The following is a 16,468-nucleotide window of genomic DNA, read 5'->3' on the forward strand; positions in this document are numbered from 1 at the left end:
AATAATCATTAATTTATTGGCTCCTGCTACAGACCAGAGAAAAAAAAAAAAAACTTTATTTTATCTAGGTCCTACATAAACAGCAGCTCGGGTTGTCTGTTGTTGATTTTCTCCCCTTTTCTTAAAACATCTCAGTGAGAGAATAGTGGATTAAAAAAAAAAAGATTACCAGAGTGGGATTTGGCTCCTGCCTAACTTCCAAGGGGGAGCAGAGAGACTGCCAGATGCACCCTGTGATGCCAGGCAACATCCTCGGATGCGCTGATCCTCTGCTGGCTGTGGAAGGATTCCATAGGGCAGACATCTGCTGGATCACACTTTGTTATATGGAAGCCCCCGACCTAGTGGGCGCTGCTCCCTGTCACATATGCACTAGCCAAACCAGCTGGGAATCCGAACACAGTGTGCAGCCCCCGCCACTGGGGAATGGGTGCATGGAACGTTGTATTTGACAGCCCTCCCTCCTTCAGACTCGCTTGAGCGGTAGGAGGAAAATCCTGCCTTGCTTCTTGCACGGCTGCTTCTTCCAACCCAGAGCACAAATTGATAGGATCTAGCTGGTCTAATCCAGAGGGCATTCCCCTGCAGATTGTAACAGTCTTAAAGTAGGTCGTGCTTGAGGCCTGGCTTTCTCAGCAAGTGTGATTCTGACTTATATCTAGAGTGCGTGTTTCTCTCTCTGTGCGATACTCATAACTAGAAACCCAAATTAGACAGTTTAAACAGAGCCACAGAATGAAGCGAACTGCCGGGTGGGATTTCTGTTTGAAACAGCGAGAGATGTAGCCCTAGTCCAGTCAAATGAACCCCCTGCATGTGCTTGCTGGACTTGGAAGTTATGAATCACAGAGGGCACTTCTTCCATCGGGGGCTTTTGGAGGATGAAAGCTAAAATAGCAACTGGCTAAAAGGTGACATCTGCAAAAAACAGGCTGGGGGTACTCATCATAGGGTCAGTTCCCGGTCATTCTTGTACCTTCCCTTAGAGAGCAGGGCTGTGAGATACAGGACTGGAGCTACATGGTCTGGGTTCACAGGGGTTGGTCTCCACATTGGTTTTCATCCTGATCATGCCCCTTTTCTGCTTTGGGTTTCAGATGGGATGAATCCAACGTGAAAACCCGTGACAGATATCAAGTTCTACCTGATCTGGGGTCAAAGTCCCATGGATCTTCATAGTTTTTCATGGCTCCCACTCAAACCCATAAACTGGTCCTAAACTAACCTCTCAGCAAATCTGCCACATTTCAGATTTGTAACAAACCCCAAACCAGGGTGTTTCAAAAGCCTACATTTCACACAACTCATCAGGACTTATGGACTCCAATCCCAGCTCTGCCGCCGACTCCATGTGTGGACATTGGGCAAGGAACCACCTCTATGCACCTCAGTTTTCACACGCTGTAAAAGAACCATGAGGAGACAGGCCTCCCTCCCAGTGGTGTGGTGAAGACAGTACAACAAATGTTTGCAACGTGGTGCAAGAACCCTGGATGAAAAGTGCTAAAGAAGGGCAAAGTGCTGTAATTATTTTGATGGTTTGTCAGGACACAGGAGCGCAGGACATTGCTATTCTCTTTTCACTGCGGCAAAAGAAACACACCGGCCCCTTCACTCCTAGACATTTGCATCCTTTCCAGGAACTTTAATTTAGGATCTCCCAGCTGCCACAACCCTCTACCCTGCCCTCTGAGGACGATAACTACAGGGTCCAGGATTGTTTACACACAGAGCGACAGAGAGAATTGCATTTACCAAAGCTATGAATGATTTATTAGCACGCTGAATACAAGAGGAGAGGGGTCCCAGGGTTCTCTGCATGACCAGAATCTCACAGACTGACTGCATTTGCAGTCAGGTTTGAGTGTGCCCTTCAAATCATCATTAACCATCAGGACGAGCATACACATCCTTGGGACTGTAAGAGAGGCAACTGCTGAGAAAACAGCTGGGTGGAATTTGGCCCCATTATATCCCTCTGGTTTTTTCCTCCTCCATTCCCCAGTAGAGTTGGATGCAGAAAGAAAGAGAGAGAGAGAGAGAGAGAATAATAAACCAAGAAATGCAGCAAACAATACAGGCCAAACACAGGTTACAACTTTGTTTGTGAAACTGCAGGCAGCTGCACAGAACTTGAAAGGTTTCATATTTCCAAATGCTTTCTTCCCATGTGGGTTTGGGAACTTGCCTCCCTTGCCAGACAACTAGTCCAGGGCTGCACGGGCAGGCATTATAGAAACAAACAGAACTATGTTCAAGATTGCAAGCAACTTCGCGCTAGGAAAGGGAGCGTCAAATGGTTTAGTGAAGTGGGCTGGCAGCTGCCCACAGTTCTATGTTCTCTAGAACAGGGGTAACTCAATAAATTCGCAAAAGCGAAATCCTGACTCACTGAAGTCAATGGGAATTTTGTGCCATGGATTTTAAATCGGTCCAGAATGCCACCTGTAAAAGACTGGAATTCTGCCACAATGGGGCAGATTAGACCATACACTGGCCATCACACCCTTAACAGAAGGTATATCATCATAGACAATCATAGTTAGAAAGCAACCTGTGACTAGGGATGAGGGGATTCTGGGGGCAGTCCTCAGGCACTATGCCGTACCCTTCTTAAACAGCTGTGGGCCCATTTCACTGGTAGACAGATGTTTACTTGTACCTGACTCCTTTGTGCATTCTAGGAAACTGAAATACATAGGAAGTATAAAGAGTTCCCATGTAATTACGCTCCTGAATTACCCTAAAGACTTAGCTAGAGTAAGTGCCTGAAAAGAAGAGCCTCCTCGCAGCCCCAAAATGGGCCCTAGCCCTTCCTGATCTATGTGAAATCGGCATGTTATATAGCCCAAGACCACGCACCCAACAATCGGATTTAATTTCCTTGCAATAATCTATCCGTGGAAGCTTACGTACTGTTATCCTGGAAACCTGCCACTGTCTCTGGAGGGTCCATTACTTACTCGGTCTCTGTCATGAACGTGATCAAAGGGAGGAAGGGAAAAGTGAGACTCCCCTCCCAAATGACTCCTTCCAACCTCATCTTTGACGAGTGCAAGAGAACAACAAAACCTACAAGCCTAGCATCCCACTAAGCTTCCCAGGGCCATTTAGAGAAACAGCACCAGACATCAGCTGACACTAGCAATTACATCCAGCTAGCAGATACAAGGTCTGTTATTGATCCATCCCTAGAGGGAAGGACAAGCTACCCAGTAAAAAGGGGTGTCATGTTATTAAATTCCGAAAGGATAACAACCCAGCACAGAGGGCACAGCTGTTATTGATACACTCTGGGCTTTGGCTTTTATCTTGACAAGGAACAAAGATCTTCAGAGCACTTTAGCTTTTAGAGACGGGGCTGGAAATTGCAGGAATAAATTAACATATCCGTATCCAAATTACTGGGCTAAAGGGGGCTGCAGTTCAGCCCGCAGGAATTGGCTAAGTGCTATGGTCAGTCATTCCCACCAGCACATTTAACCTCTTGTTAACTAGTGCCACGAAGCATCAATGGAAAAGCAAAATGCTTTGACCTTTCATAGCTCAGTTGCTTAGTTCTGGATTGGTGGTTCCAACTGCAACACGCCAATGCAAAGAACTGGAATAAAACAGAGCAGAGCCACCAGCCTCTGGAGAAGGCTAAACGAAGGCCAGTTTTATCCTTCAGTAACTCAAGCCAAACACATCCTCTTGAAGAAGAAACACAGGGACAGACGGCCCAATGGAAAAACCTGTATCCATTTGTCAAGCTGTCTGGAGTGGTTCACAAAGGTGGGGGCAACCTCAGGGCAGACTGTTACAAACCAGGGCACAAACTGGTTGTGTCTCCTAGAATTAGATTTCACCAACCAGGTACCAAACGTGAACCCCTCAAGCACTATAACCGCCTTAACATGGAGTCCCAGACAACCCCCTTGGGCTATCTTGCCACAAGCCTGCCTTTGCAAGAGATGGTCTCTTATACAAATAAATAAAAATTACAACGATATTCAGGTTACTCCTAGTCCCAAAGAACCAGTCACTTACCCCAGGTCATTTGTACCTTACATCTCTCACCAAAGGCAATGCTTGTAGCCAATCCTGTAGTAACCCAAGGATTTATTAGCTAGGAAAAAGAAATGAGAGTTATTTACAAGGTTAAAGCAGGGAGAGGGATAGCTCAGTGGTTTGAACATTGGCCTGCTAAACCCAGGGTTGTGAGTTCAAACCTTGAGGGGGCTATTTAGAGAACTAGGGTAAAAAAAAAAAAAATCTGTCTGGGATTTGGTCCTGCTTTGAGCAGGGGGTTGGACTAGATGTCCCTTCCAACCCTGATAATCTATGATTCTATGAGGTAAACATACAGATACAAATGAGTTATAGTTCTGGGTTTCAAAAAGTAATAGAAGCTGCTGTAATGTGCAAGCTCTAGATGTCCTTTAGGGCTAACCCAAACTAAAGAACCTTGGGGATCTCTTGCTTATGCTTAAAAATACTGCCCTCTCCAAATTCCAAGCAGCATAGTGCTACAGATGCTTCTGGTCAGGGATTTTGATTCCCTTCCCCCAGAGTTCAAACTGTGATGGGACAAGGGTTTGTGCATGTTCCCTCTTCACGAGTGAGTGTGAGTGTGTCACACAAACAAAGTCTTTTGTCCACCGATGTTCCACAATGGTTCATCTGGTGTCTACCTCTGTTGGGCAGGAAAAGACACCTCTTGTGGTAAACTCACATTTCACGCTTGGTAATGCTTCTCTCCTGACTGTGAGAGTTTCCAGTTTCATAGCAAAACACTTTTATAGTTACAAAGCAAACATTTTAATATTACCTCACAGCATGGGATACAGGTATGATATGTGAGATTTAGGCATGCAGCAACTCACAAGCATTTCATCAAGTCCAAACACTACTCTATAAATCTGATACCTATCTTAACAATGCTAACACACAAGTGAGCCAGACTGGTTGCCAGCTATGCATTTGTCAGTCTTCACTGAGGCCTTAGGGCCTTGCCACAAGCTGGCACTTGGCCTGCCAGCGTCACACCATTCAGTTACAAAAACCACAGCTACAGTAAGCGTACAAGTCAAGGCTTTTGAACATCAGGAGCTCAAAAGGGGGGGGGGGGGGAGGATTTAACCAACCTTCAACAGAAAATCCCTATGGAAAAGTATCCATTTTTGTATGCGATTTAATCATTGGTGCATGACCGTCAAAGAGTCTCATGAAACACGTGTCATGGGGCAAGACGTGAGGCAGACTTCTTAGTTCAAACCAGCACTTAACAGGGCAGTGACAAATAACAGACACAACTACAGAATTATGGGCTGGGAGCGTTTGGCGAGACTGTGCCATGATCACATCAGCATGGGCGGCAGTATCAGCCAAGATGGAGGTCTGAAAGCATTACGGGCAGCCATCTCATTGACAGCTTTGCACAGCATGCACCATGCTGACACAGCCACAGTAGACACATGATTTCCTAATATACTGTTGGGAGTTTCCACTAGAAACTTGGAGGTAGCAGGTTTCTATTCATTTGGCTGCATAAACAAAATTAAAAATACAAATGTCATGACAAAAACCAAAACGCCTAACCTGTGACAAAACTCACATCCGCCCAGAGGGAGCTGGGTAAATACTCATGCCTCTCAGCGCATCCTGAAGTGGTGCAGAGATGTTAGGTAAGAAGCACCTTACAGATATTTAAGAAAGGATGGATGTGCAGTGGTTTGAGTGCTAGCCTGGGACTCAGGACCCTATCTTCAAAGGCCCACTCCACCATAGACTCATGATGGAACAAGTCACTTGGCTTTTGTCTACATCACCACTTTTGTCGGTAAGGGGTGTGAATAAACACCCCCTCCCCCCCCAACCGACGGTCTCCCTGGCAAAAGTGTTGACAAGAGCTAACGCCGCTTGTTGGGGGTGGTTTAATCATGCTGGCGAAGAGCAGCTACACAGGAGACTTTACAGTGGTACAGCTGTGCCACTGTAAGGTCTGTAGTGTAGACACAGCCTTAGCCACTCTGTGCCCCATCTGTAAAGTGAGGATACGACACTGCCCTACCTCCCAGGGAGACTGCGAGGATAAATACATTAAAGGGCTTAGATATGAGGGTAAGCAGGGGCCAGATAAAGTGCCTGAGAGAGAGAACGAATGAACTAGCTCAAGTTCTGCCTGACCAACTCCAGAGGACTCCACTCAAACTGCTGCAACTCCCACAGATGTACAGCTCTCGCGTGCCACCAGCGGATTGCCAACGTGGAGGGAAAAGGACTCTTAAGAAAGGCAATCCCTTAAACGCTCGCTATTCCAACCACTGAGGGTACCTCTCCAATGTCAGTCACGTGACCAGTACAGGTATGGAATGTAGCACAACACAGCTGAGAACAACTGGCAGGGTTGGACTGACTAGCCATGCTAGTACCAGTGCCTATCAAAGGCAGCTTTCATCACACCCCAAAGAGCGTGTTCAGCCAATACTAGTTCTATGCTTGGAGATTCCTGGCCAGACGCTACCCTGGAGCTGTGCAGCTAACCTCAGGGACAATGGAAGGATTCCCGTTCAAAAGTCCAGGATGGTCTGTGACCCTCAATTGCCCGTTTTTATGAAATCCAAAGAAGCTAAATCTGTTTTCCTGTTTATTCAGTACAGTGGGCAATCACGAAGATGTGTAGGACTGACGGCCTGGAAGAGTCCATCTATCAACACCCCTAAAACACGGACAAGCAGTTGGACAGCTTCCCCAACCCCACCACCCCAAACATATCTCATCCAGGATCTGGAGAACGCACCTTTAAAGCGGAGCGTAATTTTCACTCACGTGTACAGAAAGAGTCTGAGGCGTCTTGAAGCGATGGACATGACACAAACCTCCAGGGCTGAACCTGTCTGAATTTAGGAGACTTTCAAGCTCTGGACTTCATGGCTTGGGCCCAACTCTAGCACTTGGTGTTGCAATGTCTACAGAGATCTAATCACTAGATCCGGCGGGGTTAGGCTGTCGGTGTATAAAGTTAGCCGCTGGTTTCAAGTACGCACACAGATCATCTATTTGTACTCCGTATTGAATGCTTTAGCACTGAGCCGTCTCACATTAACGGCCCCACAGCAGGGTCTGGCAGGCAGAGGCAGCCCCAAGATTTAGCGAGCACTGTTTGAGTTTCAGATGGTGCAGAACGGCATATTGATCCACTTTTTGTCTGGTAGGTTGCCATGGAGACCACAAGTCATTCCCCCACCACCACCTCCTCCCCCTCCAACTGCTTTTCAATTGATAGCTGGGCACTGGGGAAGCATTTCCTGCACCATGGAAATTAAATCCACAGCAGAGGAGCACCTTATTGGGGTCTGACATGGCCACGGACCCTCAGCTTGAGGCCGGTCTGTCCCACCTTCCCCTCCCCAGTGGGTTCAAGCGACAAGATGCCCAAAACCCCTCACAATAGATATATTATGGTAAGCCAATAATTGCATGGGATTTTAATGCCATTCCATGGATTTCCCAGGGCTCAGCAAATGTAAATATTTACAAGGTAAAGGGGAAGGTAGGCTTCGCTATTCTGTGGCAGGGACAGCGAGCCCAGATTAAAATCGGTTTTAGAATGTAAGAGAGAGTCTAATCCCGAGTGGTGCGGAGCACATGTAAACGCCTGCCTGGCTTCAACAGAAGCTGCAGGCCTTGGATGAAAAGTTGTCACCAGGAAGAGCAGGTGTTAAGAGTTGTCGTCTCTTTATGGAGGAGATTTAATACGGTACCTTCCTGGCTTTGATTGGCTAAAGTGTATGGCTGCTGAAGACTCTACAGAGGACAATACTGGTACTGAGCAATTGGCATCTATGCACATTGATTAGAGAAACTGGACAGGCACTCAGATTTCAGTTCCATTCCTGGTTCTGCCACGGAGCAGGTCACTGAGTGCTTTGAATGATCCCACTCTACGTTATTCCAACTCAGACAGAGCACTGCCCGGTGCCTCAGGAGGCTTGGGTTCTACTCCCAGCTTTACCACTGGGCCTTGGGCAAAAATCACTTCACCGCCCTCAATTTCCTCATCTGTAAAAAGGGGATACTGATGCTACCCTCCTTTGAATATAAGAGCTAGGTATTATAATGTCTATGTATCTCTGTTCTGTAAAACGAAGACAGTACTTTGTCTCGTTTATATTTAAATCAGAACTCTTCAATGAGCAGTGTGTTCATGTACAACATGTAGCAATGTGGCATCCCAACCTCGATTAGCAGTAGTGCCTACAAACATTGCATTAGGTGTTACCGTTAAATAAATAATCACAATAATAAAGTTACACAAGAACCCTGACAGGAAGATAAATACTGACCCCAGTTGACACATGGAGAAACAGACAGGAGGTGTTAAGTGTCAAATTTTCAAACCTGGATGCCTTAAATTTGGGCATTTAATTCCATATATAGACACCTAAACAAGTAGCCTGATTTGCAGAAGTACTGACATCTAATCCCCTCTGACTCCAATAGGCGCTGCAGGGCGGGTGCTGCTATGTCTCTCTGAAAGTCAGGTACCTTGGTGTGGCTCCCAATTTAAGGCACTCAGGTTTGAAAATCTGGCCCTAGGGGAAGGGTACACCTTACCTCCGCTATCTAGCTGTGCTAATGGGCTCCAGAAAAAGGCCTCATCCAGCCTTCCGGACTGTGGGGAAAAAGATGACATGACCCTTTTTTAAACAGGGTAAGAGGAGGATCCAGAGAGTTCACCCACACCCCTCTAACAGGAATACACCCTCTTGCACGGAGCCACTCCCCAAGCCCACAATTAGGACATACTGTACCTTTAATAAGGACGAGACAGCTACTCTATGCACAGAAGCAGAGCAGGTGATACCAGCTTCTTGGCCCACCTCTCTCTCTCTCTCTCACAGCAACCCGCTGCACTTAGAGAGGAGGCCAGAAGCCAGGTAGCAACCCAAGGCAGCGGAGCAGGAGGGCAGAAGGTGGGAGCGAGGAAAAAACAGCTGCAGGCTGGGAACCTGAAGGGAAAACTCAAGAAGAATGATATGAATGTTGTGTGCGCCTGAAGCCAGCAGGCTCAGCAAGGGCTGTGTGTGGCATTTCCTGAAGGTTACCTCTAATAAGTGCTGTCAGCCTGCCAGGCTCAGACTGTCTGCTGAGTCTTTCTGTGGGAAGCATGAAGCCGCCTGGACCTCCTCAGCATTGTCACAATCTGTGACAGCAAGAGCTTAGAAAATAAAACCCCTTCTGCATGGCAAACACATGACAATCTGTCTTGGGTAAAAATGGACAGCTTGGGTGCACTTCACAAGCAGTGATTCAAGGAGACTGGAGCTAGAGGGAACTCTCAATACACCTGCCAAGAAAGAGGCGGAGCAGCAGGGAACTGTTAATTACCCAAGGCCTGGAGAGGAGGGGAGCCCCCTTCCATTCTGAGCCCTAATCCCCACACCAGATTGCTATGAGCAGCCTTACACCCAGGTGAGACCAATGGAGTACAGTAAAGCATTCTGTGTATTTATTTATTAGCCCATTAACAAACGGAGTTTACTGTGCACTCCTGAGGCTGTCTGTTTAGTCTCTGCACTCCAATCAGCTTGGGAGGAAACCAGACTAGTCAATTTATGGCCATTTCTAGTTCTTGGGCACAATTCTTGTTTCACTGATGTGTACGTTCTGTTTCATGTGCGGCTTCTCTCTTTCAGCCCATCAGCCGGGCAGGGGTTATGCATGATGCTATTGGGTTTGCATCTACAAATACTGCAGAGAAATATTTCAATTCCTTTTTTATTCCATTAAAAGTGATGACCAAGGATGCTTCTATCTGCAATAGGTATCATAAAACTGCAACTGCTACGGAACTGCTTCGTGATGGGCCATTAAAAAAAATAATAATAAAATTTAAAAAAAGTACTGGAGACTAGCATTGGGTCACTAGTATCCAACAAGACCCTGGAATGTACTGGTACTCATTTTATTTTTAGTTTAAAGAATAATTAACTTTTCTTTGCCTCTTCTTCTTGCACAGGTGGCAATGAGATGCATCCATGCTCTGCATCCTTAAGTCCTTTCACAAGAAAATTAAAAAGGATTAACACGATGCCCTGCCAATCAAATAATAAATGGCATTTACATACTCTCTTATCTGAAGGATTAATGATTTACAGAAGAATTTAAGCTGCCATCCCCTTTTTACATCAGGGAAAAACTTAGGCACAGAGAGGTTAGATGACATGCTTGGGGCTACACAGCAAGTCAGTAGCAGAGCTAGGGTTAGAACTCTGGACTAACTCCTGGTCCAGTTTCCAGTCACATGGATCACACTCCCCTTTTAAAGAATATAAAGGTGGTTGTTTTAATTACTTGCTTATCTTGAAACAAAATATACAATCATGTGATAATTATGGTTCGGCCAGAGCAACCAACGCAGGACACAACACTTTCCAATACAGCATACAGTATTAATGCTAGCCCAGCCTTTGAATAATGTCAAGTCCAGAAGTGTTCTACCCACTACAAGCATCCACCCTCCCTTCTTCCCTCCACTTTATACAGCCACGGATTAAAGTCCCAGACAGACTGGTCTCTAAACAGAGCCCTGAAAATAAATGTCATCAGTGCCCAGAAAGCAGGTGTCAGATAAGAGACAGACACATTACCCATGGCTACTGTTAATAGGGAACACACTTGGGAGAACTTACATTCCACTTGGGGAAGCCATGTTACATAAACTTAATTTCCATGTCTTATCTCTGATAAGATAAGCCATTGCTCAAGTTCACGTTCTATATCAAGTAAACCATGATAATCCTCTTAGGAATTCCCCATGTCCCAGCCTGAACAGACCTCCAGATACGAGCTTAAGGGGTTGCCTTTAGCTAAAAAAAGACAGACGCGCAAACACACAAGCATGCAGACACACATTTATTTATAACATAGGCGAATGAGGGACCTAATATATGGTATGAGTGGCTTACATAGGTCTGCCTAAATAAAGAGATCTACTACTGTACCCTAGACCATAATGCTACTACTTGCATGAGTAATGGTTTGTATGTACTTAGGCAAACAATCCCATTGAAACCTACTGAATCTTGAACAGGATTATTTGCATGAGTAAGGGACTGCAGGATCAGGCCTCATCAAGTAGTTTTGTAATAGGTTCAGCATATTGCATGTTTGACTTCCATCCCAAACCTTACCTAGCCTGCTGGATAATGTCAAAGTCCACAACATGGCTAACAAAAATCCAGGAAGCGAAACTTCACTAGTTTGGGTATGTCCAGAGGATGAATGAAGGGGACCTAGTGAAGATAGCATGGCAGGAGAAGGTGGTAGGAAAGAGACCCTGAGGAAAACTGAGGAAGTGATGGACAGATTGCATCAAAGATGGTAAGCAGATGAACCTTAGTGCCAGTTGGCTTAGGAGGATTCCTAGGTTTGCAATATTCTCTTAGGAAACTGATAAGAGTACTTTGTACTTATGGCCTATGATGATGGGATCTCAAGATGCTTTACAAGCATCGAGCCAAATTCTCCACTGCAATATATGGACCAGACTAGACGACCTCTCGAGGTCCCTTCCAATCCTACGATTCTATAGGCACTGCTCCACTGATAAAAGCCAAGTTTTCCCCCCCCCATTTATGCCAGCTGAGAATTTGGTCCCTCAACATCCCTGTGATGGAAGACAAGTATAATATAGATGAGTAAATGAAGGCACAGAAAGGTTAAAGACTTATCCGTCCCTACATAGCAAGTCAGTAGCAGAGCCAGGAATCCTGACTCCCATCTGACTAGACAACTTCCCATTAACCATTGTTTTAGGCTCTGCCTTGACAGCTTAAAAAAAAAAAAAGTGTGGTTTTTTACCGTATAGTCACTAATGCGTGGGAACACTGCTTTTACTCTGGATAGAAGACAAAAGGTACTTCGTTATACTGTGAGGTAAACTAGATGAGGTCAACCCCAAGCAGGGGTATAGGGCTGACCTTAGGAAGTTTACCTCATGGTAAAACCCAAATGCCTTGTCTTCATTGCGTTTTTACCACAGGATCGCTCACGTGCACTTTAGGTACCAGGATTTAACAGTGAAGAGGAGACTCTAGAGTGGTTGTTCCAGTGTTGCCTTTAAAGGAGAGACTTGGCAGATTCCATATCTGCGCCATAAAATGTTCTCTTTTCTTCTGTTCCCCAGTTTTAGTCCCCTGCCTCCAGGCCACATGCAGATGTCCGAGCTTTTTTCTGAAGCCAGTGCCAAGAAGGCCACTGCACTCATTATCCAGCAGGATAATGACAGAGTGCAATTCAGTCAACAGCAAATCCTCCCCAGGGGAGCGGCCTCTGACCTTTCCTGAGCTACGGGATGAAAGTAGAGAGCCAGATCCCAGACAGGCTGCAGAGCTGAGCGAATAAGTCCTAATGAATCCTTTCATCTCTTTTTTTTGGTTTGGGAAATGGCCACGAACGGAGCACGATTTTCTGGAGTTTGTTAATCCAAATGATTTAAACCAAATTTTTTTAATGGATTTTGTTTATGCTGTGGATCACTATCCAAAACAGTCAACTTGAGTGGCACCCCTTAACAGAGATAGGTCCTTGGAATGGTCTGTTCCCTGATTACAATTAAGTTCCTGATGAGAACACCCATGGGAAAGTGAACTTAAAAATGCATGTTCTACAAGGATTGGAGAGCGAGTTTAAGGTTCACTTTCAGTGAATGCTTGTGCCAGCAAAACTCGACTGCACAGATGTCAGTGAACAAGAGAATTCAAGGGAAAAAATCCAACACAATATTCGAGGGCTTCCCTGCCCTCCCCCACCCCAAGATTCATTTTTACTAATTCACCAAAGCTGAGTGCGTCACCATTTGGCACAGGCAAAGTGGTGCTTAAAAAAAAAAAAAAAAGAAACCACTCCCCATTTCTAGAACCGAACTCTTTGGAAGTTTCCAAAATACCTGCGCCCTCACCCACAATCGTTTTTTGTTTTAAAAGCAACTAGGTTATTCAACCTCCAGATTGGGAGAAACAGAAAAACACCCCCAAGACCCAGAGATAAATCTACTCACACTGTTCCTTGGCTGACTGGAAATCTTCTAACTGAGCCCATTCCCCACCACCAAATCACAGGCTTGAGGTGTTTACTGAATTCAAGTAAAGCACCTGAGTTTGCAGGCATTTGTCCTGACTGAACCCAAAGCTCGGAACCTTTTGCAGGTTTGCTCACTACTAACATAGGAATTTCTAGGGACTAGAGATAGGAACAATACCAACATACTGCAATCACAGGGCACTTCCTGCCCTTTCCAAGGCAAATGAACTGACATGAACTCGTCCTTAAATAGAGCTTGGCTTGTGTATTTATATAGATGCCAAATCCCAGGGATATCAATGACAACCTCTTCTTCAGTAAAACCCAATTACAGTGCTGGAGTCTCTAAATCCTCCCATGCTGACATCCCACATGTCAACCAGGCCATCACCCTCTACGCCTCCAGAGAAGAGAGCAGCCAGCTACATTCAGGGTGCCCTGCCTGACAGCGGTTTGCATTGTTAATGATTAAGCAGGCCTTCAAAAGCAGAAAAACATAGGGCAAGTGAATGACTGACTGACGTAACAGCTTGGGATACCTCTGTCATGTCATGCAGACAGACAACAGATTTGTTTGCCCGCCTGCCTAGGAGCTGCAAAGGTTTCTATGGGTCATACAGGAGAAAGGGGGCAGATGAGAGCAACCAGACAGTGTTGTCTGGGCTGCATCTACGCTGTATCCCGCTATAGCCACAGAGCCAGGGTCCTTTCTTAATAATATCCCAAAGTAATTCTGGAGAGGAAGTCACTCTGTTTAGGAAAAAAATAAAATAAAAGATTCCTATCCTGATGACAAGCTTCTGCAACAGGATGGGTGGGAGATTAACACTGGGTCTCTTTAGTAAGTGGTAAGCACAGTCTCCGCTCCTGAGGCACTGCCTCACTCAGAAAGGGGAGTGGGGGGGGAAGAGAGATAATCAGACAGGATATAAAAATGTATTTGCATCCCAGTTCAAAGCTGTAATTCAATGGACCTGCTTGTCCAAAGGAAAGATCTACGCTCGACTGGCTGCACATTACCCATTCCAAGAGGTGCCTCCGAAGCCGCAGCAACAAACCCACACCACCTTCAAAGAGCCAAAGCAAGTTCCACTCAACCAGTGTTGCCAGCTCCTGCGATTTTATTCATGTAAATCCCCAGCTCCTGGAGACATGGGACTACGTGAGGAGCTCAGCTTCCATTTAAAACCAAAAACTTTTATTTTAAAGAGGAAGTGTCTAGCCCTTCGAGGCATAGAGAAAAAGCTTGAAAATGTTAACCCCAAAAGGCTCAAAAACCAGAAGACTAAATTATTAAGGTATCCTCGCTATTTGGGGGCGCTTGGCCCAGGATTCTTGAAGGCCTGGGGTTACCAATACTGAGTAATCCACCTAAAACATTGACCAAAAGCCACCGCTGATTGTGGCTATGGATAGAAAATCCTGTTTAAGGCTAATTTGAGAAGAAGCATGTGTAAGATTCCTCCCAGTAACAGACAGGCTTTTGTCTACTCAAGTTTCTACACTGCACTGATCACATGGGGTTTGGATGGACTGCTTAAGGCACTTGGGTATAGCAAGCACTGCCTGCCACTGTGCGCCTGCCGGGCCTGGCTTTTAATTGAGGCTGAACTGCTGAAATCCCTGCTGCAGCGTGAAGCTCCGGTCATTGACATGCTAATTAAACCCAGGAGAAACAGTCCAAAGAAGCAATGCCTTTGACTGATACATTAGGAGCAGGAAACCCAAAGACACACACGATTCCGAACATCTCCAGGGTGAGCATTGTTTTGTTACAAAATCCCTCATTAAGCTGGGTTTTAATGACAAAAAAAAAAACAGGAGAGGGAAAGGGAAAAGAAATCCCTGCATTATAAGGCATAAACTAAACAGAAGACATTCTTGAAACGGCTACTTGCCTTCATCCGACTGAATGGAAGGAAAGCTCAAGATGGGTTTCTCCCATCAGAACTCACCTCTTTAGCGCCGGGACATCTCAGGGTATGTCTACATTGCAATAAAACACCCACAGCTGGACCATGACAGCTGAATCGGCCTCACAGGGCATGGGCTGCAGGTGTGCGTGTGTGAAGGTCTCACAGACCATGCTCCTGCCCGAGCCCAAATATCCACACTACAATTTTACAGCCTCACAGCCACAGCCCAAGTCAGCTGACATGGGACAGCCGCCAGTGTGTTACTGCAGTGTAGACATACCCTCAGAGGCCACTAGGGAGGCTTAGGAAAGAAATGTAACCTGTTGTAGAAACCATGCTGAGAACTCAGCAATCACTGTGGAGGTTTAAGCCGGGCAAGACAATGGAGAAGTTTTGTTCAGAAATCCATAGGTACAGATTTAGCCTGGAAACTATTCTTCATTAGGTTAATTAACCAAGTTTGAAGTAACCGAGGTCAGTTACCATGGCCGCAGGAAGAGAACGGCACTACAATAGAACCTCAGAGCTATGAGCACCTCGGGAATGGAGGTTGTTCCTAACTCTCAACTGTTCCTAACTCAGAACAAAATGTTCTGGTTGTTCTTTCAAAAATGCACAGCTGAACATTGACATAATATAGCTTTGAAACTTTACTATGCGAAAGAAAAATGCTACTTTTCCTTTTTGTTTTGTTTTAAGTAGTTTACATTTAACACAACACTGTACCTTTTTTTTTTTTTAATCTCTGCTGCTGCCTGATTGTGTACTTCCAGTTCCAAACGAGGTGTGGGGTTGACTGGTCAGTTTGTAACTTTGAGGTTCTGTTGCACTTGAATATTTTTTACTGCTGTCACCAGGGAAGAGGGAGAGTATTCCAGTTCAGCGCAAGGAGGATCAACACTTCAAACTCCACATGCACCAGGAGAGACAGCACCGACACAAAGAATCTGACAGCACAGTAACATGCCAACTTCCAAAAGATTCCCAGCTTCGGGCTTCAATCAAGACAAACACCAAGGAGCTGTACTAGTTGTTGAAGTGAGCTCACTTGCCAGACGTCTTACAAGCTGTGGATTGTAACATTTTTAAGCAAAAGACTCCCAAATTCCATCTGCGCAGCTGACAGCGAACAGGTTAATTACATGCACAGAGGATGCAGTTGCAGGTACAAATGAAAACACCCATTTTGCTTCCTCACATGTACCCATCCTGATATGCAACTAAGATGCCCCTGCCCCCTTTTTTAAATGTTGCCACTTAAAATTCAAAACCTATTCCTCCGACACGCTAGAGACGTTAATCTAGTCACTGAGTTGGCTGTGACACGAACAAGGTTTAGCAAAATAAATGCAGCCCCGCCAGGCTGCCAAAGTAGCACCTGAATGGACGCATGCTGACTCGAAAAGCACTCAGCCCAGTTCCCTTCCCCAACGCAGCAGGGTTTCCATGTAATCTACCGGCAACATGGGCAGAAATAGTTTTTA

At 45.6% G+C, this 16,468-nt stretch overlaps 1 protein-coding gene across 10 annotated transcripts in view; it reads right to left on the minus strand.

Annotated features, from left to right (window-relative positions):
• NCOR2 (nuclear receptor corepressor 2) overlaps window positions 1-16,468 on the minus strand; it is a 593,256-nt gene that overhangs the window by 352,841 nt on the left and 223,947 nt on the right. For 7 of the 10 annotated variants that reach the window (XM_039505017.1, XM_039505016.1, XM_039505026.1 and 4 more), the window contains one exon: window positions 4,030-4,108. The exons of the other annotated variants lie outside the window; for them this stretch is intronic. The gene's annotated coding sequence lies outside the window, so the exon portion shown is untranslated. The remainder of the gene's footprint in view (window positions 1-4,029; window positions 4,109-16,468) is intronic. 10 annotated transcript variants of the gene reach the window in all.

The sequence above is a fragment of the Mauremys reevesii genome, linkage group 18 (assembly GCF_016161935.1).
Source record: "Mauremys reevesii isolate NIE-2019 linkage group 18, ASM1616193v1, whole genome shotgun sequence".
In the NCBI taxonomy this organism is placed as follows: domain Eukaryota; kingdom Metazoa; phylum Chordata; order Testudines; family Geoemydidae; genus Mauremys; species Mauremys reevesii.